At 40.7% G+C, this 24105-nt stretch overlaps 1 protein-coding gene across 1 annotated transcript in view; it reads right to left on the bottom strand.

Annotated features, from left to right (window-relative positions):
* Positions 1-16168: 16168 nt before the first annotated feature.
* LOC137225992 (transcription initiation factor TFIID subunit 4-like) overlaps positions 16169-24105 on the bottom strand; it is a 289701-nt gene continuing 281764 nt past the window's right edge. Inside the window, exon 8 of the mRNA XM_067739937.1 lies at positions 16169-20199. The gene's annotated coding sequence lies outside the window, so the exon portion shown is untranslated. The remainder of the gene's footprint in view (positions 20200-24105) is intronic.

Here is a 24105-nt window from a genome sequence, read left to right as displayed (position 1 = left end):
CTCAAAGGTGATCAACAGATCTTTCTTAAGCATCTAACTGTGATAATTAGGAGGATAATGTTTGATTTGCCCATAAAACTCATTATTTCTTTTCTATTTCTGGGATTCATTTATCTCACTTACCTGTGACCTGTTTAGTATGGATCTGGGTCACTTTTAAATTAAAGAGTATACATCTTAGTGTAACGAAAAATCTACGAAAGGACTGCGGATATAAATAAAATGCGGGCATTCCCTAAATTACAAATATCCAATTTATGAACACACATGCATATGAGCAGAGACCTGGGGAATAAAAGGTATAACCAGTCTTGCCAGCCCCAATGCCTACAGCCTCATGCAGGTAAAATAAAATACATGAATAGAGCCACTCTTTACATGGAGGCAGCCTCTATGCAGGCTGCCAAATTATTGCTACATAGGAATAAGGGGCAGCAAATCCACTTTCTTACCTAAAATCTCTAAATGTTTGAATATTGGACATACCAATTCAAAACTTTTAAAAATATTTTGTAGGCCACACAGAAGACTTCTATAAGCCATTATGAACCTTCTTCAATGTAAAACTCATGATGGTCAAGAGAAATAATTCTCCAGTCTACGTTTATTCAAAATGTGAAAATCTTGTCTGTTCTGCTTTAAAACATGTTTTCAGAATGTAAAAGAGTGGTGAATAAGGGAACTGTGTTAATAGAACATAAATGACACACTGTGGCTTCCCTGGTGGCGCAGTGGTTGAAGAATCTGCCTGCTAATGCAGGGGACATGGGTTCGAGCCCTGGTCTGGGAGGATCCCACCTGCCGCGGAGCAACTAGGCCCGTGAGCCACAACTACTGAGACTGCACGTCTGGAGCCTGCGCTCCGCAACAAGAGAGGCCGCGATAGTGAGAGGCCTGCGCACCGCGATGAAGAGTGGCCCCCGCTCACCGCAACTGGAGAAAGCCCTCGCACAGAAACGAAGACCCAACACAGCAAAAATTAATTAATTAATTAATAAACTCCTACCCCCAACATCTTCTTAAAAAAAAAAAAATGACACACTGGTTTTTCACAGTTTTCTGCCAGCACATTAATGTTTTGTGTCACACAGTGATGGCAGCTGGATGCAAAGTATATTAGCCTAGCTCAATGCAACAAGTCACAGAGGAATACAGTATTGGTCCGTCCACCCTGCTCTGTCTTAGAAGTGATTACTGACTTCTAAGACAGAGCAAAAAAAAAATTATTTACACAGTTTTCCCCAATCTTTTTGTATTTTGGCCTTGTACCATTATCTACAGACTCAATACTTCCTTGAACATCCCTTTCGTCAAGCCACCTTCATTTTTAAAGTCTTATATTTGCTGTAGTGTATATTTATTAAGAAAACAGTATGACTGATTTATAAAATACTAAAATTTGATTGAAGTTACTGTTTTATTAATACTTCGTTTACAATGTTACCTCAGTGTTCAGTCGGTCCGCCTCAATCTTATTTTTCCCAAAAGTGCTGCTATTTTGGGTATGGGCTTCTACAGAACACAAGTTCTCTCTTAGGAGTACATATATCACATTATAGCAAAAATATTACCCATTGTTGACATATGGATGTGGGATTTCAAGTTAGATCTGTTCACTAATTAATGTCATTAAACTAGCCTTTCAAAATATGTGATTCACTTTTGGCTAAGCCCTTTGTTCTTAATCGGTTTACACTGCTATAATATAAACACCATGGACTGGGTGGCTTAAAACAACAACATTTATGTCTCATAGTTCTGGAGGCTCGGAAGTTCAAGATCAAGCTACCAGCAGATCTGGCATCTGGTGAGAGCCTGCTTCCTGGTTTGTAAACAGCTGCATTCTTACTGTATCCTCACATGGCCGAGGAGAAAGAGACTGACAGGCATCTGGTCTCTTCTTCCCTTTATAAGGGCACTAATCCCATCATGGGAACTCCACCCCCATGACCTCATCCAAACCTAATCACCTACCAAAGGCCCCATCTTCAAATACCATCACATTGGGAATTAGAGCTTCATGAATTTTGAGGGGACATAAACATTCAGCCCATAGCACCTTTCCCTATATGATTTCATTTAATTTTCTCAACTACCTTACCCTCTCAGCAGCTACAAACTGATTAGAAGTGGTACCAGGCAGCCTGCTCCTCTGGGGACATGGTGGTGAATAAGACAGATCTGGCCTGTAGTCTCATAGAGCTAAGCTCCCTTATCAGGTAGATGGAATAGTCCTGTTATAAATGCTTACCTGGCCGACTAAAGGGTAGTCTATGTCAAGGGAGCACTCTAGACCCCAGAGGCCAAGAGCATGAAGGAAGCCTCCCGTCACTGTGTTCCCTGTCACTGCCCTTGGGAAGGGGCTGGGGGTTGTCCCACACCACATGCCTTTCACCCCCACCACCACCATTAAAAGACACCATCAGCTCCCAGGAACTCTTTGTTGCTGACTGACTCTCGCCTCACACCTCTCAGCTGTGTGACCCTTGCCCTCTGACCTCAGAACTGGTTGTTGGGATACAGTGTTTCTGGGGCTTGAGCATAGGCTTTCCCTGTACCTTTTTAGCTTAAATTGCTCCCCTGCTCATGGTTCTCAGCTTTTGGTCTTGCCTGAGGCAAGTATTCCCTATTCCTTCTCAGCCCTGCAGAATGTCTGCATTTGGCCAACACCGGCTTCCTGCCAAGGAGGGGGTGGTGTGGGCGAGGGTTGGACATTGGGCTCCATTGTTGCCATGTCTGGGGCTCCTACACAAGCATTCCTCAGTCCTCCATGATCCCTCCTTGTCAGGCTCTGAAGCCATTGTCCCAGGGAAACAAGGTGTCTAAGTGCATAGCTAGTTCTTTCAACCACATTAAATTTATAATCTAAAAATCCCTACGCTTTGAAAGGTGTGGCTTGGAAGGGAGATATCCACTTTTGACCAGTGGGATATCTCATGGAAAACCACAGAAGACAAAGAAACGAACTTTACTTAGGAGATAGCAGAGAGTAGAGAGGAAGGAGAAATGTTGATGATTAAAGAGAGGGGTAGATCTAGGGGTTTACTTGCAGTGAGAGGGCATTTGTTAGGGACCTTGATATTAAAGTGAAGAATGTGGACCTTTATTGTAAGCAATAGGAAATTCTTGATCAGAGGAGTAACATGATGGTTTCTGCACTTGAGGACAGTTGCATTCCAGCAGGTTTTAGAATGGGTTGGACCAAAGAGAGGCAAAAATTAGAATAAACATCTAAGAGGTTGTTGCTATCTATCTATCTATCTGGCAAAGAGAATCCAAACAGCCAGGGGAGTTTGAGAATTAAAGGGAGGTACAGGGCTTCCCTGGTGGCGCAGTGGTTGAGAGTCCGTCTGCCGATGCAGGGGACATGGGTTCGTGCCCCAATCCGGGAAGATCCCACATGCCACGGAGCGGCTGGGCCCGTGAGCCATGGCCGCTGAGCCTGTGTGTCCGGAGCCTGTGCTCCACAGCGGGACAGGCCACGATGGCGAGAGGCCCGCGTACCACAAAAAAAAAAGGGGGGGGAGGTACAAACTCAAGGGACATTTTAAGAGTTTTTAGGAAGGAATTAGGAGGCACTTTGTCCACCCAGATCATCGCTTTTCAAAATGGAGATCTCAATAAAGCGAAATTTCCTGCATTTCTGCCAGTTTTTAAGACCTTCAGAGAGAGGAGTCATGGGAACAAAAGAATTTCCATAATGAATGAGACTCTCTGGTCCTTGCACTCAGTGTCCCATTGACCACAATAACCTGGGATGCCCTGAGAGTACCAGCTTCTCCTCTAGGAGTCCAGATGTGGGGTCAGAGGACCACTAAGTGTCTATATGTACACACACGATCTCGAGCCATTGATGTGCTGAATACAGAACATATCAGAATGCACTTCAGGAAGGGATGTTCAAGAAAGTACTCCCATACCGGTTATAAAACTCCACTGCAAATAACATCAGCATCTTAGCACCCGCTCTCCCTATGCTGTGTAATATCCACTCAGGAAGGAAACAGAGACTTGATGATATGTTTTTCTACTTTGAGCATGTAGGAGAGTTGGCCTTCTCTAGAATCCCTACCAACTCATGTCCTTCATTTTCAACATCTCATTTAAAATTCAATTAATTGAGGAAACTTTCTAAGGTTACTCCTAAACTTGGTGTTTTTCCTGGCCCAGGAGCCCAAAGTATATAACCCACATCAAGGAACCCTTTCACACACTTTAGAAATTTTAGTATCAATAAGTTAGGCTATGAAAAAAATCACTTTACCGTAAAGGACTCCTATAAATAGCTGTTTTTTTCAGCGCTTCGCAAGATTTAGTACCCATTCATCTTTTCAAGAATATAGCTATTGCACTGTTTGTGACGCAGCTATGTCTTATTTAGGCACTTCCTGTTACTAGTTTTGTAATTATATTCTTTGATCATTTTATGAATGCCTTCTTTCTGATTATATTATAAATTCCATGGGGGCACAAACCTACTGTATTAATTTTTTGGTATCATTTGTTGTTCCCACTGTTATTTCTTGGTACACAGTGGGCATTCAATAAATGCCTTTCCCATCAGATCAAGTTGTTAAATCAGAAGAGAAGTCAATGGTTTATAGTTAGGTCTAAATCTTTTGTGACTGGAGAAGAAAGGAAATGGGCAGGTATCTCAGCTTTAAAATGGCATGGGAAATTTGGGTTTTTCTCTGTAGCAATTCGAGTAGATGATATTGGATTAACCATGTAGCAGGGATCATGGAAGTGCAATACAAAACCCAGATGACAGTATGAAATGTATTTTGTGTGTATTCACAAAATTCCACAGAATCAATCACCCTCCCTTTGACCGAGTTAATATGAACTCCAGTGGCAGTAACCCACGGACCTTTAATAGAATTCACCGATGGGAAATAGTAACAGTTCCCATGGAGGCATTACTTTCGCTGCCGACTGTGATCTATGGATGACAGCCTCCCAGAAAACACATTGACACAATAGGCTGTAATGGCTCAGATGGGGCCTTTATGCTATATCGGGCCAGTGATCCGCAGACAATGTCTCGCCAGGAGGTTTCTCAATTGCCTTCTCCAAAGCTTTCCCTCATGCTTTCAGGGCCTGTCCATGTTCTTTCCGGAGCTCAGGGATGTCTGCCTGTGCTCTAAGGCTACCGAAGCTTGCCTCAAGGCATCTCCATTACACTAATGAGCTGCTGAAAAGCCAATGAGAATATGAAGAATAGCTACAGATGGAAGATTTTCTCCAATTTGCAATGATGTAGGTGTAGATGTGCTTGCTTATAAAGTGTAATTAAGCTCCAACAGTCAGATTTGGGCTTTATATCTTTTCAAGCCCTGTTAACCAGTTTGAAAACTGCTTTGTCCACACCTAAAGAGAACTTGTTACCCATAGGCCAGTTGGTCAATCAGTCAACAAATGTTTGGTAAATATGCATGTTCATAATTGTGCAAGGCATTGTTCTACAACACATAGAGAATAATTGACTTCTGCCCTCAAGGAGCTTCTGATTGAGTTAGAAGAGGTGAAACTGACCCATGTGAACCCATGTGTAATTATGGCCAAATTGCTAGGTTGGTGTATTCTTTGATCTGGACTGTTTTGACAATGATGCACTCAAAGCTGCCTAATAAACACCTGTACTTCACTCGTCAATGCTTTAATACAGTGACACAGTGGGCACATGACCTGGCACTGAGCAGTAACTCAGATAGGTAGTACATGGCAAAGGAAAGAGTGGATTCACCAGCGGGTGCTTAAAAGACCTGAATCATACATTCTTAGAGTAAATCAAGGGCATGTGGGAAGTAGGATTGGGGAGAAGGGAAGAGGGGGAATTACTAACATTTAGAAACACGAATTACACACCCCAGACACTTAACAGGTTGCCTCATTTTCCCTTAACAAGTGCCCCGTGAGGTAGAGATTAACATCATTTTACACATGAAGAAATAGCAGCACAGGGAGATTACCTGTCTTGTCCCATGTCACACAACGAGAAAATGAGCAAACCAGGACTCAAATCGAGATCTGTCTGCTCCAAAGCCCACAACCTTTCCACTCCCTCAAAATCCCTTTCACACCTTCTATCATCTTGACCAAAGCAACTGTATAACTGCTGTCTCTTCCACCTTACTATGTGAATAGTATTCTTCAAAATAATTCTGGGCCCCTGATTCTGTGTTGGGTGGAAAAAGGGAGGGATGGAGCACAAGAAAACCAAGGTGAAGAACAGATTTCAGAGACTACCTTCTACCAGTTCACAAAGTTAAGGCCAGGGCTGGTGTTCCACCAGGATGCCTAGTCTGGCATACTAGCCAGCATCCATTCTAACTGGTCAGTGCAGAAGTTATTGAGGATATGACATATTTTTAAAATATCATCCTCCCCAACTCCTTAATGGGTTTCTGAATTTGGAGGCACTGAATATTGGTTTTTGAGAGGAATAATGTCAAATTTGAATGCAGCTCTAAGGTTAAGGAAGGCAATACAAATAATACTTATTGCTGGGAGAAACTTTATACTGAGAAAAAAATCATTATTTCAGTCATATACTTTATATATTTTTAAATACCCTTAAGATTATTAGAAAACAATCATAACATTTGTATATAAAATTTTAAATACATATTATAATTGGTCTAAGCTTATGACATAGAGGACTCAGATTTTTATTTGTTGTATAGATTCTTAAAAAACATAACTATCCTTCTAGCTACCCCAATCCATTTCAAATATCTAACTTCTCAGAGATAAGCACTTTTAACAGTTTAATGTATATCTAGGTGTTTTCTATCCATAGAGGAACAGAAAATATATTTGAAATATGTGTTTGCTTTACAAAAATTTAGTCATAATTACTACTCTGCAGCTTGTTTTTTGTACATAATGTACCAAGGACATCATTCCTTGTCAATATATAGAGATCCATTTTGTTCTTTTCAGTAAGTACATAGTCTGCCTGTGTATGGATGTGTCATAACTTCTCAAGCCTTACTGACATATATTTAGAGTGTTTTCATTGTTTTGATAAACAATGCTACCAAAAATATCTTTGTGCATTTTTCCCACTTACATGAATACTTTAATAAGAAAAACACATTCTTTTAAATACCCTGATCTCCTTTTAGCAAATTAATGTCAGATATTCATCTGTGCCTATTTTATAGAAATACATACATATATTTAGTATGACTGTGTATAATTCACTGATATATTATTATGCCAATATGATAAATTCATGTTAGGATAATATATGAGATGTGTTCTTGATCAGATACATCACCGAGTATAATATTGCACTTATAATTAACAACAATTTTCTTTCAGTTACAGTCAATGGGTACCCAAAGCAGTGAAAATCAGGCACTATACTAACAGGTTTCAGAAACACTGTCAGAACTCAGAATAGTAACTCAGCGAGGACTGGAATAATCATAGAAGGCTTCTTGGAAAAGCTGGACCCTCAACTGCCTTGAAACATAAGGAGGATTTGGAGAGCCTAAGAAGGGGCAGGTGAGAATATGAACCTGAGAAGTCAGGACCACGGACAGAGCAAAGATGGGCCAATGGAAGTGTACAGTTTGAGAGGAGCTGTGAGAAGAGGCGAGAGGCAAAGTGAGGCTTCATGATGAGGATTTTGAAAAACAGATCAGAAGGTCTGGATTTGCTGTAGAAAGAAGAAATAAGGACCAATGGTCAGTTTGGGAGAGTATTTAACAAAGCTGACAGCCATAGGAAGTAGGGCTTGAAGAGGAAAGAAAGTGACGTATTGAAACAGTGGTAGATCCAGGGCCTACACTAGGGTAGTAACCCCACAAATAAAAAGGGTTAGTTAAGTGAGACATTCCACAGGAAAAATCAACATGATCCACAATAGTGGTTACTGCTTAATTAGAACTTACTCTGTGCCAGGCCCTGTGTTAAGTGCTCATCATCTCATTTAATACTCCTCATGATGACCCTTTGAGTCTATATGATAACTAACCTCACAGATAAGATACGCTAAGACTCAGAGAGGTGAAATGACTCGCCCAAGGTCACAGAGATTAGAAATTACAGAGCTGGGATCCCAATCCATTTCCATATCCAAAACCAGGAACCAGAGCTGAAATGCAGATTTATATCACAAACATTATGGAGATTCCATTCCATATTAACTCATAGCTGCAATAAAGGAGATGGTCCTTTATTTTCTAGAGTGTTTCCCTCCTTCCAAGAAAAACTATGAAAAGATAGTTTCCTAAAAAAAAATGACTGGGCTTCCCTGGTGGCGCAGTGGTTGAGAGTCCGCCTGCCGATGCAGGGGACACGGGTTCGTGCCCCAGTCCGGGAAGATCCCACATGCCGCGGAGCGGCTGGGCCCGTGAGCCATGGCCACTGAGCCTGCGCGTCCGGAGCCTGTGCTCCGCAACGGGAGAGGCCACAACAGTGAGAGGCCCGCGTACCGCAAAAAAAAAAAAAAAAAAAATGACTGAGTTCAAATCATTTCTGGGATAGTTCCACTCAAGCTTATGAAGTGCTTAAGAAGCAAAATAACCTAAATTCTAATACCAGCTTCGTCAACTCACTGAGTTACCTCACCTAACTTCTTGGAATCTCACTCTCCTCATTCACAGTGAGGAATAGCAGATGATATAGCAGGTCCCTGCTAGCTCCTAAATACCCCAGTGTTCCTATTCTTTGTGCTTTTGTTGCCAAATGAAGCTGGATAGGGGACTGAGCTAACAAAATCTAAATCTTACTTGGCCCCCAGGACTGGATATAATCTCTTATAATTCTCTTACGCATTCCTTAACTTAATCATTTAGAAAATAAATATATCTTGAGTACCTACTATACGCCAGACAATTCTCTAGATGCTGTAGGTATAACAAGGAACAAAACATTGATTTTACCTTTTCAGTAGAATAATGATAGCTAAGTTTTATAGGGTGTACCCTTTGTTCTTATATGTGATTCAAGTATTAACTCATTTAATCTTTACACCCACTAATTATAAGATATTTCTTTATAAGAATGAGGCACAGTGAGTGTTAGTAACTTGCCCAAGATTACACAGCTACAGGCAGTTGGGCTCCAAAACCCCAAGTCAACCTCAACATTTTGCTCAATAATCATCACGCCCTGTTCCCCAGGAAGTATCCTATTACCTGTAAGTAAAGCCACTACTTGGCCAATGCTGAAATAAAACCTTCAAGAAAAGTCATAAGATTCTATGGCTCGAGTCTTTGTAATTCCAAGACTATGTTTGAATTCCAGTTTTCACACATGCTGGTCAAATTGGCAATTTTAATTTCTCTGAACTTCAGTTTCCCCATCTATGACATGGGGATAAAATAGCATCTACCCCATAGGGCTGTCACAAGGTAAAGGACAATGTTGAGTACCACAAAAGGAGTCAGAATAAGTACCCAAATTACTTTAAGAGAAAACCTAGCACTTTGGATGTTGGAAAGTATTTATTGATATAGAACCCATCTTGACTTCAGTCATCCGATCACCTACTTTGAAGAAACCTCTAGAGTCTAAGATGTGCTAATTCAGAACTGTAGGCATTTAAACATTGAAGTGCATTTTCATGGAACAGCAAATTCTTAGGGGTTACCCATGCATCCTATAAACACTATAATCACCAGGAACAAGGGTGGAAATATGCAAAGCCATGGAACATTCTAGAACTATCCACACTGAAGGGAGGTTAAGTTTCCTCTCTGATGGGGGCTGCTGAATATTAAAGATGCCTTGTGTTTTGGGTACCATTGATTGTATAATGATCTTCAACCCCTCGGGATCATTGTGTTAGCACCAGAACAGCCCCATAAGGGAGATTAGCAGGACTATTTTGCACTTTAGTTGATTCCTTGAAACATTTCCTAGATGAGGCCATTATTTGCATTTTCCTAATGGCCAATCCAAATGTAGAGCTTCTATTGGTTGGGACGTGACACACAATAAGTTTGTGGCCGTGTAAAGTAAAAACAAAGAGGAATCACAATACTTAGTCCCATTTCTCCAAATGCTAAACCACTTTCTCTTCCCAGTAACTGCCTATATAAATAAATAAATAGGCAGTCCCATGGAAATACAATTTCAGAGTATGACAAAAATTCAACTAAAGCTACTTGTAATGGATGAGATATACTCAAAACTCCCCATGCTAGAATAATACAACACAAGGCAGAATCTAAATCACAAACATGACTGCTACTTGCCTAACGCTTACAACAGTCTTCAGCAATACAAGATCCAGAGCCAACAGATCAGGGTACAAATCCTGAGTTTCCAACTTACTAGCTGTGGAAATCACTTCTCCAAGACTCAGTTTTCTTATCTGTCAAATAGGGAATAAAAATGCTACTTACTGCCTTGGCCAATTATGAGAATCAAATGACATAATGCATGTAAACTGCTTAGCATGGGGCCTGGCAGATAAAAACTCAGATTTGTTCCTATTACTATTTTATATACATTTAATGTATTCTATGCAATACATCATACCATATACAAATAATGTCTTTTATTCATTGTTTTTATTTGACACTTTGTGTGTGTGTGTGTGTGTGTGTGTGTGTGTGGTACGCGGGCCTCTCACTGTTGTGGCCTCTCCCATTGCGGAGCACAGGCTCCGGACGCACAGGCTCAGTGGCCATGGCTCATGGGCCCAGCCGCTCCGCGGCATGTGGGATCTTCCCAGATCGGGGCACGAAGCTGTGTCCCCTGCAACGGCAGACGGACTCTCAACCCCTGTGCCACCAGGGAAGCCCAACACATTTTTTTATTATTATTATTTTAAATTTTTATTTATTTTTGGCTGCATTGGGTCTTCTTTTCTGCATGTGAGCTTTCTCTAGTTGTGGCAAGCGGGGGCTACTCTTGCAGTACAAGGGCCTGCGGTGGCTTCTCTTGTTGTGGAGCATGGGCTCTAGGCTCACGGGCTTCAGTAGTTGCAGTGTGTGGGCTCAGTAGTCGTGGCGCTCAGGCTTAGTTGCTCCACGGCATGTGGGATCTTCCCAGACCAGGGCTCGAACCTGTGTCCCCTGCATTGGCAGGTGGATTCTTAACCACTGCGCCGCCAGGGAAGTCCCTATACATTGTTTCTGATCTTTAAACAACCCTTCAAAAAAGGTGGTGTTAACCCCCTTGTATAGATATGGCAATGCAGGTTAAGACCAGTCATGTGACTTGCACCAAATTAAATAGCTGCTAAGTGTCAGAACCAGGTCTTGCTGACCCCAGAGCTCAGGTGTTTCACATGAGGCATTCTGTCTCTCAGAGTTACCTTGGTCCCCATGCAAACCACCATCCTGACTGAAATGTTGAAGTAATTCCCATCCTAAGTCAGTTTCCACTGCCAGCCCAGTACTCAGCTCGAAGGATGATGCTCCAGCGAGGCTCGCCTACCAGACAAAGACACACCAACATGAACATGTTTCAAAATGTCTTTCACCATAGAAACTGGCCACTTTGACAGGCATATTTTAGCAGGAAACAAAGTAGCTTGCTTTCCAAAGTGCTTGCTCTTGCATCTCATAACCAAAGGAGAAGAGCAGCATCTTGTTTTTTTTTTTATTGGCCCAGAAGCTTTCAGTTACGTGAGTTTGGCACAAAATGACAGCTGTTAACCCAGCAGGCCATCTCTTGGCATTCCAGTGATGGCTACATTAGTGCCACCACAGGCCCAGACCTGTCATAAGCCTTTCGTGAACCAAAGTGCCACTAATTTTCCTCTTATAAAGACCACAAGATGGTATCCAGGCTGTGCCTTTCAATTTATATTGTTCTGCCATGCAGCAGCAAGATCATGAATTTTAAATGCCTACTGTGATTTGGTCCTATAACTCCACCATGGGCCTGATGCCATTACAGAGAGAATGGGGCAAAGTAAGTATAATATTATTTTTATGGTGAAATCTACTTAAAATAAATCCTGAGAATTGAGAATAAATTTTGTTGAAGATCCTCATTAACTACGAATTCCCCCTTCTCCCCCCTGCCCTCACCTCACCCTCTCACACATTATATAAGCCTTATTGTATAGGACTCAGCATAGGACTAATACAAGCGTCTTACTGCCTTCCACAGATGCTGGTAATAAAGGGTAGAGATAGTGGAGATAAGATAGAGGAGAAGGATAGAAGAAGAAAGAACTGGAGGCCAGTGTTGATTGCTGCTTCATTAATAACTCATAATCTGTCTCTCCAAACCCAGGCTTCCCCTTAACTCTTTTTCTCAACTGATGTTACCAATATTCTCCTAAACATCCAGGCTTGAAGCAATGAAACCAAATATTTGCCTTGTCCTCACTTTGCCACTCACACCTCGTCACTAAGTCTGTGGATACTTCCTTTACAATATCTCTCACCTCCAACCATTGTTTCCATTCCCACTGCCATCACTGTAATAGCGGTAATTATAACCTAACAACTGAATCATTGCAATTGTCAGTTTATTGTAAAGTGGATAAGAATTCAACTCTGGATGCAAACAAATCTGGGTTCAAATTCTGGACCAGCCACTTGCTAGCTGGGCGATCTTGGACAAGTTACTTAGTATTTTCAAGACTCATCCAAAGAACAGAGATAACAGTGAGTGACTACCTCTAGAGTTGTTAAAAATTATCAAGATAATACATCCAATGTGCTTACGTTATCTTTTAATTATTTTGCATAATCAATTTCCTCCCTCTGTACTTCACTCTACATGCCTATTTTAAGTTTCTCTTACTAAAATAAAGCAGTAACAGGTCATCTTCTGTTGCAAAACCTAAACTCTACTCCCAGCACATAAGACAAATACCAAATATCTTGGCCTCTCATTCAAGACCTTTTTCTATCAGAAGTTATCTTCCCATCCTACCTCCATTTCATTACTATTCACAGGTCATACCATTCTTTTCCCTTTCATCTCCATACCATCTCCATCATCCAAATGTACACAAACTTAGAGTCTACTTTCGATCCAGCATCCTTCATAAATGTCTTCTTGATACTTCAACCCAAGCTAGTCTCCTTTCTCCACCAAACCCTGTAGTTGACACCTATTTCCCATGTCATTTATGTTGCAAGGTACATATTGCCAAGCTTGAACTCCTTCTTTCATGTATTTACATCTTATTTTTGTAATTAAATGAGGATATTTTTCAGTTGCAACCCAAGAGACCACCTTACAAGTGAAATTGTCTTAGAACAAAGCCTTTTGATTCTATAGTAACTGATTTATTTGGTTGCAGTCCAAAATGTACACATCTCACATGACACCTTGTCTGATAAATTTCAGAAGAAAATGCCTTTAAACAATGTGAACTTGGACCCAGAAAGGACTAAGAAGATATCAGTGTCCTCTATGTTGGCTTGGTAGTAGCCAAGGTGAAGCCAATGGTGACTATCTCAGGCTGAGGTCCTTCTTCAAGGCAGATGCCTAAGGCGGGTCCCTGGAAACAGGGAAAGGGCTCTTTGGGCTATGGCCATATGTCAATGGACAGAGATAGAATCCTCATCTTATGGGGCAGAGACCAAGGAGCCATAGCCCACCTCACATGTTGAGGGAGCAAATAGGGGAACCCCATCCTAGGTGACATCCATAGTATTCCTGTTTCTGATAATGGAATTCATACCACAAATCGTGTTGTTTGAATGGAGCCTTTTTGCATACAATGAATCATAATGAATAAGAACTAAATAAGGTACCAGTGTGAATGAATTCTATTTCATAAGATGATGAATTGTCTTCACCCTCCATATCCTTCTTCCATCCTTACTAAGCAAGCCATCTGTTTTTCCCAGCCAAGTTCAACAACAGAGCTTTGTCCCGATCCATTTGACAAGTTATAAAGCCAAGTTCTGCATTCCCAGAAGTCACTGACAGTTGGACCCAGAGCACCAGAAAGTGAGCCAAATCAAAACCAGGAACGGGGCTTCCCTGGTGGCGCAGTGGTTGAGAGTCCACCTGCCGATGCAGGGGACGTGGGTTCGTGCCCCGGTCCGGGAAAATCCCACAAGCCACGGAGCGGCTGGGCCCATGAGCCATGGCCGCTGAGCCTGCGCGTCCGGAGCCTGTGCTCCGCAACGGAAGAGGCCACAGCAGTGAGAAGCCCGCGTACCAAAAAAAAAAGAAAAAAAAAAAAAAACAGGAATGGACAGAGCAGAACCAGGAACAAGGAGAAAGTAGTGGTACGTTCTTCTCAGAAACTGTGTCACCATGGCAGCAAAGGAGCCATACAGGGAGGTCAATGGGAGATAAGATTGCCATAATTTAAGAACCAAATAGTATAACCAGAAGAAAGAAGCAAGCTAACGGAAGGTAAAAGTGTTTGGACTATGATAATCTTCATCATCATCATCACAGTTGCCTCTCTGGACCCCTTAGCCCTAGGTGTGGTTTGGAATTCAGAATTTTTGGACTTTAGATCCATTGACTATATTAATGTAAATGCATCCATATTTCTGCAGCAAATCACACTAAGTGGGATTAAACAGAGCCAGTAAATAGCCTCCTGTCAGTTCAGGTCAGACTTTGCCATCAAATGAGTTTTGACTCCAATTTACAAACACACAAAACAACTTTTTTTTTTAGAATCCAGGGGGTTCAGAATTACAAATGAGATCATGGACTGAGAGAACGCTTGTGAAGTGTGAAGTGATGAAGGGTATGAGGACTTCCACATACTTGCTGGATTGAATCTTGGATGAGGGCATCATCTCCACTGCAAAAGGAGGAAGCTGAGGCCCCAGGAGATTAACAACACACTCACAGTCATCTGAAAACTCGCTTACAATTTGAAAACACAGCTATAGATAGGTATCCGATTTAGAGATAGAAATCCCACTTTTCTGATTATGTACATAGTCACAGTCAAAGCCATTCATGTGCAGTGAACCCAGATTTCTAAGAAAATTTTGATTTGATGTAGATCTATTTGACTATATTCTGGGGTCTGTATTCATCTCATACTGCCACTTTATTGGCATTACAATCGCTTTCAAATGTCTCCCGCTATTTTGGAATTCTTCCTTGATGACTTTGGGTTGTATTGGAGTAAAGAGGGTCACTTATTCTGACGCTGATCATTGACATCGGTGACTCCATTTTCTGCTAAAGACAATTTGTGGGGAATATATCTAAGGTTATTTAAAAACTCATTTGATTCCACAATATCACCAGCAATTATCTGATAGCATGAGGTCTGCAAGAGAGAATTTTGTTCAAAAAACTAATTTTTAAAATGGTACAAAAAGGAAAGGATATCACGTTGTCCTCCCTACAGTCTGCAGATCATATTTGTGCATAACTATTATGGAAGCGCAACAGACAATTACGCGTCCACCCGAGCATGCAGGGACAGCTTCACTGATAAAACATCTCTGTCCCTGCACATTGGCACCTTGCTCCTTCATCTGATACTCATTCCATCCTGCAGCCTCTCCTTTAGGTAGAGAGCAGCTTCAAATTAGATGCTCCGTTAGGTCAGTGGTGCCCACTCCCAGCACCACTCTAAAGATGCCTCTCCTTTAGTCACACTTGCATCATGATCAGCTCAACTGAAACCACAATGGGAGGGACAGTAGAGCACACCAAGGGGGAGGGGGCAGAAACCACCCACCTTCCCTACCTTCTCCCCTCTGCCTACCTTCTTGAGATCCTGGGTCTTCTCGACAACCTTACTCTGTAACCAGGCAACATTCAGAACAATTTAAAAAGCCATGATCCCCGAGGGATGTATCATCCAGAAGCTTCTCCAAGTTTCATGGTACCCAAACTCTTTCCCTCAAGTGGACAGATCCTTTTGGAAAATAAATACCTATTATTTGAGAGTTGTTTTCTCAAAGTATTGATTTTCCAGAATATAAACCTAGTCACTTGCCACATCTATTTCCCTTCGGACTTAAGCGTTCTGAGAAGTAAGTTGATTTCTTACACTTGAACCTACAAAAATGCAGTTTGGAGAGAGTAGGGTATAGCGACGCTAGGAGAACGAGAAGCAGTCCTCCTGCTAACGTGTGTGAAGATCTTCATTTGACTACTGTTAACATTAATGAGGGTGATCTGCCAAAATCCCTGTGCGCTGAAATGAAAATACGTGCTTCGGTATAGAGATTTCCCGTTACACTGTTTATAATTCACTGTATGAGGTGATCAACGTGTACTATAATAATGGCACTTATACATCACACTTGGAAAATGCTTTTTATTGACTTAATGTGAATATTATTGCCATCGTTTATTACAGACATGTTATCTTGTAGTAATTGAAATACAATATGGTGTCATTAATCATCCTGAATACAAAATGTTAACTTTAAACTGGTCACACTGTATTAAGTGCTCCTTTACCCATAAAGCAATTTGATTTGCAAGTCTGTGAAAAGCTGGATGTTTAGGATTTAGTGGGACTAGCACATGGAACACATTTCTCTGTTAGACTTCTCAACAGTCTGCTTTAACTGAAGTAAGTTTTATTGTTTTGTTCGGGTAGGTTTTCCCTTTGATGAGTACTTTATTGGATAAAATGATCGTTTGAAGTCATTTTCACACAACATAAGAACAGGACTGTTTTCCCATCTCTTTGAATTGACCCTGAGAACTAGTTACCTACCTTCTCCATATTTGCAAGATTTAACAGACTGGGACCTTAAATAAAGTAAGTGATACTGTCAGATGAAAATAATTCATGGAGAGTAGCGGGATGATTGCAGATCTCTGCCCACACATCATTCTGGTGTGCACTGTTCCAAAAGCCTCATTTCTTATCAAATAGTGACTGAGATTCTATAGGTTAAGTGATTTTGGGGTCTCATGTTTCTTTTCATATGACTGAGTGTATCTAATTACAAAAATCACTTACGTCCTGCAAACCACGGGTACAGGTTTAAAAAAGTCTTGTTTTCTTTTGGCTGAGTAATACACAAAGGGAGAATAATTTGGTTTTGGATGTAACATTTACCTTATAATGAAGAAACATTTCAGTCTACCTTTAACTCATCTTTTACACCAGAAAATATTTCTTAGGCATATGACAATTTACCGACATTATTAAATAGTTCAATGTGTAAGAAGCCGCTTTCTTTATTTAGTCATTTACAAAAATAATTCACTGGGTGGTATTTTTATATTTTAAAAATTTGTACCGTAATTCCATTCTGGTTGAAAGTCTTTTTGTGGATTACAGAAGTAATGCATGCTCATTATAGATAATCTACAAAATACAAAGAAAAAATTAAATCACCCATAGTGCCTCAATGCAATATTTTCAAAGACCCATGTAACCATCTGAATGGTGCAAAGATGTTTAAAATACTCTCTGAAGACTGTGGCCTTTCCTTTTTATTGGAACACGGCCATAAGCAGTTTAGGACCCTCTGTGTCATAGGTTACGGAGTGATTCTGTGTCATTTTAAATTCAACTTTTGTCAGTAGTACTTCTCCTCATAGAGACATTTATTTCTGACCACTTTGCAAAGAGATTAAAATGAAAATGTATGAAGAGTCCCAGAAGATAGCCTGCTTTGAAAAGCTGTTTACTTGCCTTGGGCATGATTTGGGAGGGTAAAGGTCAAGGATGAGTCACAGGAAAGCCCCATTTAGATGTGCTCAATACTCTTTCATCTCTCTCTGTTTTTGTTGACACCAGCTGTGTCTACCTTAGTCCTCCTGTGAGTTTACATTTTTTTTCTTAATAATCTATAAGCAAACCATAGAAAAGGGGCACGTGCTGTAGAAAGTAATGGTGGTGGAGCAGGTGATGGGAAGAAAAGGCAAAGGAAAAAGAAGCATAATGGGCCGTAAATTCCTTTTTATAAAATGTCAGAGAAAACAACAGCATATTTGACAAGACTTGATTTGACCCAGAGCATCAGTAGAAGCTGTGATTCTTAAAATTACCCAATACCTGAAACAAAGGAATGTTAACATGCTAATTTCTTAAAGAATCTCACAGTGCTTCCTGCAGATTTTCTTTTTTGTATCATAGGTGACAAATATGTTTCATGATTTGAAGGATTTGGTAATCATCAACTTTAAATACAATTAGCCTAGAAGATTATATGCAATGCTGGTATTTTGCATGTATGTTTCCAATAAACAGGACTATCTAAGTAAGATGTTTTACCTTAATCCGCCCTTTCCTACAGCATAAAAGTAAGGGTAGACACGGCATTTAATGGATTTCTAAACCCTTCAGTGTGGGAAGTGTGGGAAGTAGGTGGTAGAAGGAAAATTGGTTCCTCTTAGTCAAAAGAAATATGTGAATGCATGGAAAAGATAAGAGAGGAGAGTTTAAAAGAGGAAGAAAGGAAAACAAGAACAGAGACAACAGAAGTCCTGAAACTACACTGTCATAGCCAACTATGTGATGAATCCAATTAAGAAGACATTAATTGCTTGGCTCTAGATTGATACATTTATTGATGGATAATGACCAGTTGTGGCCCCACCTGTGGAAGGCAGCTGTTGGAACCCTGAGTTGAGGTTTATAGAAAAAGCGGTGTTGATGCTGTGATCTACAAGGAAAAACAGAGGGCAACAAAAGCATCAAAGACAGAGATACCCTAGGTGACATCTAGGGAATTTTCAGCATATTATTATTTCATTTTTCTTTCAAAGAAAAAAAAATCTTTAATATGAACCACCAAGGTGGGGTGTGACAGGGAAAGGAAAGAAGAGTCATCTCTCTGGAGAGATGGGGCTTAGCCTGGAAGTGATGGGTAAGGCTGAGATGCTGAGTGCCCTGCAGTAACCCATGGCAACAGCCATTCCCAGAACAGCTGTCAAGCAGTGACTTAAGTGGATGACCCAAGTGCTGTGTTTGTTTTCAGTTGGTTGCTTATTTTTTAACCCTGATATATGGCTTTGAACACTGAGAGACTCTCTTTTTTGGAAGAAATAAGCTGGTAAATATTTTAGGTTGAGAATGTACGTTTTCTTAAATACCCAAGGGAAACAATTTTACTTGCAGGAGCACCAAGGAACTGGTTAATATATTACCCTTAAAAGGCCAAATCCCAAAAATGCCTTGTGCAAATACTATCATTCTAATTAATGCTTTCTGTGGTCTTAAGAAAATAGTGCTGCAAGGGCCGTCTCTCCCCTCCTATCCTAGCCTAGCAGAGGCACGCTACCTGGACCTGAGCTCTAAGTCCTGCAGCAGTTATTAGTTCTCTAATTCAAGGCAGCATGGACTCTTTCCACACCTCAGTTTGCACATCTACAAAATTAGGGTAATCACAGCAATGCTATGAGAATTAAGTGAGTTAAGGCAGGTACAGCACTCACACAGTGCATGGCTCATGATTAATGTCCAGTAAAAGTGAGCTAGCTATTGTTACCATATTTTATCAAGTGCAAAATGCCATCGTCGTATGACACCCCATTAGTTTATGGGCCACTATGAAAAACAATTGATGCCAATAAACTGCAACACAATGCTTTCTTAGCTTTTTATTTTATCCTTTTGCAAAAGTTCTTTTAAAATTATTAGATATGTATTTGATCACATATCACTCTTGTGCCTACATTAAAAGGGAAATATACATTAAATAAATACCTTTGTATTCCTGAAGTGTTTTAGCACTGAAGCTGATTCTACTGAATTTCTTTTTGAATTATCAAAGCTCTGTACGAAGACCACCAGGGAAAATTGCTGATCACACAAAACTGGGTTTATCAAACTGCTGAACAAGAGAAAGCACCACCTTCATTGAGTCTCAGCAGCATTTTCTAAAGAGGAGTCAGGGTAGCTGTAGGATTTAGGGAAGTCTGCGAGTAGTCATCGGGTGGTTTGGAGCAGAAGACCGTAAGCGAGGGCTGGGCAGGGAAAGGTCAGAATTTGTAATGAGATGAGTTGCCAGAAGTCAGTGGTCTTATCTTGGAATGAATGGGTCTGAACAAGCTGATGTTAAAACACTTGAGTTTGCTGTGCATATCATTGTTTGTATAGTTTATCTGCTTTGCTAATCATACTACAGTCATGCCAGCTGTGGTTTCTGTTTTATTTTTGACGCTTTGTCATCAATGTCCACATTTTTCCACCCAACATCATGCTCTGTACCCTTAAGACTGTCGGCGATGCAGTGCTTCTTACTGCCTCCAGGATTTCCTTTGCAGTAGCTGGAACCTGTTGTGAAAGTTTCGATGCCCGTGTATGGTGTTGACAGCCACGTCGTCGAAATGGCTGCCCTGCTGATGGTGACGTTGATATGCCGCCTGATTTCAGAATTGACAGAATATGAAAAAATGTGTGTCTTAGAATCAATGAAATACAGTAATAATTTGATGACAATAAAATCTAATTCTCATCTTGGAGAGGAGAACCAACTATACATTTATGTTCCCATTAGAGGACTAGCCACTTACGAGAGATAAGTGAAAAGATCTATCATAAAATTACAGGACAAGAATGCTTGTCCCTGTAGATAAGCCCTTCTACCCCCTCAATGAGGCTAAAAGGGAGTTTTTATTGTCTGTTTTGTTCTGATCCTTATCATTTTAGCATTAATTTTGTTTCCTCAATTTAACAGTTCACTAATTTTTCAAATCTTTTTCTAGTGAGAAAGTATCTGATCACAGAAGAAATAATCTAAATCATGTAGAAAGGAAAGTCCGGAGTGTCTTGCCTATAGAATCGTTGCGCCATAGAATGAAACTAGAAGAGATATAGATACCCAAAGGTATGTTTTTGTTTGTTTGATTGTTTGTTTTTCGCCATGAGATCTTAGTTCCTGGACCAGGGATCAAACCCAGGCCCCCTGCAGTGGAAGCACAAAGTCCTAACCACTGGACCGCCACAGAATTCCCTCAACGGTATGTTTTTAATTGGATTTTAAAAAACTGGGTGGATTTGAACTTCGTTCCACTGTAACTTTCCCAATGGCAAAAACTAAAAATGAGCACAATGACAGCTCCCAAGAAGATAAGTCCAGGAGCAAACAATCCATCGGGACCCTGACCTTTGGCCTCACTGTGATTTCCAAGAAACAGTGAGTATGTGTCTGTGTGTTCCTGTTCATATGCTGGATGGGGGTGCAGAGGGAGAGAACTGAAAATCCATTTCTAATGTCAATATTATGTTTTCCTCTGAAAGATTACCCAAAGTGTCCGGCTCACAGATAACAGCCACATCACCTTATGACTGGAAGGGGTCAAGAAAGAAATCTTATATATTACCAAGGGGCCCATGAAGCTCTTTGGAGATCCCATAGAGTGAATGGGGCTCCATGCCCTTCCAGATCTGATAGGAACTCAAATTAAAATAATACTGAGTCAGAAAACAAGGGTAAAGAAACTCAAAAATATTCTGATTTCTCCATGACTATCTTGATACATTTTTTGAGATATGAAAAGTCTGCACTGCTAATGTCCTGCACATATGCTTTGTCTCTCTGCTGGGTAATCACACTGGGTGGAATTGCTTCTTGGCTTGCTTCTGGATTAGGAAATGCGCTCAGCTTTAGGCTGTGCAGAATGGAGACGTTCAAATAAAAGTGTGAACATTTTTTTGTGTTCATTTGTAAGCAAAATCCCTCCCCTACCCCTTTCCTAACCCAGTGTCAAACGGGTTGTTTCTCCAAATACGATTCAGATTTTCTTCACTGCAGATTATTCACCCTGTAGGGTTTCTTTATCTGAAATTATCCTGGGGAATCTTTGTGTTTGAAGCACAAAATGATATGAAAAGTCGAGTTAAGAAAAAAAAAAAAAAAGCAAACCTAAAAGCCGAAGGCAGATGTTGGAAGCAGGAAAATCATTCCTTGAACTCCCCAGGAGTTGATCAAAGAGACAGCCATAAATTGCAACAAAGGCAGAGATCTACTCTGCTCTAAAAGCCAGCCAGAAACACTGGAAATGTTTCATTATTTATTTCATTAATTCTGTGATAGCAATCTCTACTGACAAGATTTGCAAATCTAATCATTTATTAATGAAACGTGTCTGGTGGATTGTGCCCAAGATCTTCCTTAGGTCCCAGCCTCTGAGTGGCTGAAGCCCTTTGCTAGCTGCCAGCTTGCTCTCTTGCCACAATATGACATTGGGATTTCCAAGGTCTTCACCAGGGACTTCCTCTCTGAGCTCACAGGCATACTCAAAGGTGGCTGCCTGCACAGCCCTGCTCTGAGGACCAGCACGATGGCCATTATCCAGTATGAGTATAGGAAACCTGGTTTCATCTATTCATAGAAAACCTTCTCCGAGAGTCACAACACAGTGTGTGTGGTTTTAAGTCATGGTGCAGACAGGAATGAATCTTCCAAGCTGTATTTGCATTGTTGCTACTCACTCTGATGCAGAGAAGGCTTAACCTGACTCTTGACTAAGACATTGATTTTTCCTGGAAATTTCACCGTGGTTTCAGATATTTCCAAAATCTCAGCCTGTTTCCTTGGCAACTGTCTAAGCTTTATTCCCTATGAACCAATGCGGCATGATTCATCAGTAAACAGTGAAGCAGCATCCACCCAACTTACAGGCTTCCTAAAGATTCCCTGAAAAGTGATCCTTGCCCTGAACTATTTCACAGGCACTGTTGTTGATATTTCACAGAGCGCAGCAAAAAAAAATAATGAAAGTCCCATAACCTTATGCATGGGGAACAACAGCATTGATGGAGATAATGAAATGCAGAAATGAAAACCCCTCAGCAAAGCCCCTTTAGATGTGCCTAAGCTATGTTCATTAATCTGTGATAATTAGACTTATTTGCAGAGGTTAACAGCAGTGGCACATGGTAATTAAGCACTCTCTCTCTACCAGAGGGATAGAAAACGCTTCTTGTGTGACGCGTGTCCAGTCATCAAGATATTTTATGTTTGCTTTAGGACTCAGGTTTCCTATAGGAGAAAGAAATTGTGTTCTAAACAGCCATGACCAGATATTTCTTCCTATAATGTGCAGCAACATCGAATTCTAGTTGTAAGCTCTGGAGTAAGAGTGACCTAGGGTTAGAACCATTTTCTCCGTTACTGACTGGTTGTATCAACTTGGACAAGTTGGTAAATCCTTTTGCCTCAGTATCCCCATCCTAAAACGGGGATGAAAATACCTTCTTTGGAGTGTTTTTGTGGTAATGTAGTAATGACAATGATGACAACTGTGAACATTCACTGAACGCTTACAATAGCATGCACTGTTTTAAACTCCTTACATAGATCCCTTAAATCCCATTTTACAGATGAGAAAATTAGAGCACAAGAGATTTAGTAGCTTGCCTAAGACCAAGCTTTGGGAGCAAATAATTTAATTCACTGTGAGGCATCTAAGTCCCTTATGAGCAAACTTCCCCCAAATGAGCATGGACTCGCCACTTTGAAAAACTCATTCTCCCTCTTTCCTTTAGAGTAAGAATAATATTTATGTACCGAAACAGCTTTATCTTTGGCAACAGTCATCACGTGGGCTTCAGCTAGGTGTAGTGGCATAATCCTATCTATGAAGGAATCCATTAATAAAGAATTACTGGAATGCAGAAAGGAGATGTTCCAATTCTCCCCAGTTTTAGCAATTGCACCAAATAAGGGAATATATGCAAAGCTCTTAGTGTGGTGCTTTGTGCATACTAAGTACTCAGTAAACAGTAGCTACTATTAGGATAGAAGTGAATGTGCAGAAGAGCTGCACAAAGGGTGAACCATATTTTTCACTTCACATATGCACATGAATGTGGACTTACTCAAGACTGCAGTTAGCCCTAAGTTCATACATGGCGGGATTTTGATCCATTTCAGTCAAACAGTAGCTAGATTGCTTGTAGCATTTAAAAGGATGAAGGAATAAAACTGGACCCCTATCTTACGCCATCTGTGAAAATCAACTCAAAATGGATTAAAGATTTGAATTTAAGACCTGAAACCATAAAACTGCTAGAAGAAAACAAGTGACAAGCTCCTTGATATTGGTCTTGGCAATGATCTTTTTGGGTTTGAAGCCAAATGCAAAGGCAACAAAAGCAAACAAAACAAGTGGGACTACATCAAGTAAAAAGCTTCCGCACAGCAAAGGAAACCATCAGCAAAATGGAAAAGCAACCTATGGAATGGGAGGATATTTGCAAACCACATATCGAATAGATAAAATGTGAGTATCCAAAATATATGAGGAACTCATGCAACACAATAG

This window comes from Pseudorca crassidens, chromosome 6 (genome assembly GCF_039906515.1).
Source record: "Pseudorca crassidens isolate mPseCra1 chromosome 6, mPseCra1.hap1, whole genome shotgun sequence".
Taxonomy (NCBI): domain Eukaryota; kingdom Metazoa; phylum Chordata; class Mammalia; order Artiodactyla; family Delphinidae; genus Pseudorca; species Pseudorca crassidens.
Note: the sequence above shows the minus strand (reverse complement) of the source record. Positions and strands in the feature narration are given on the sequence as shown.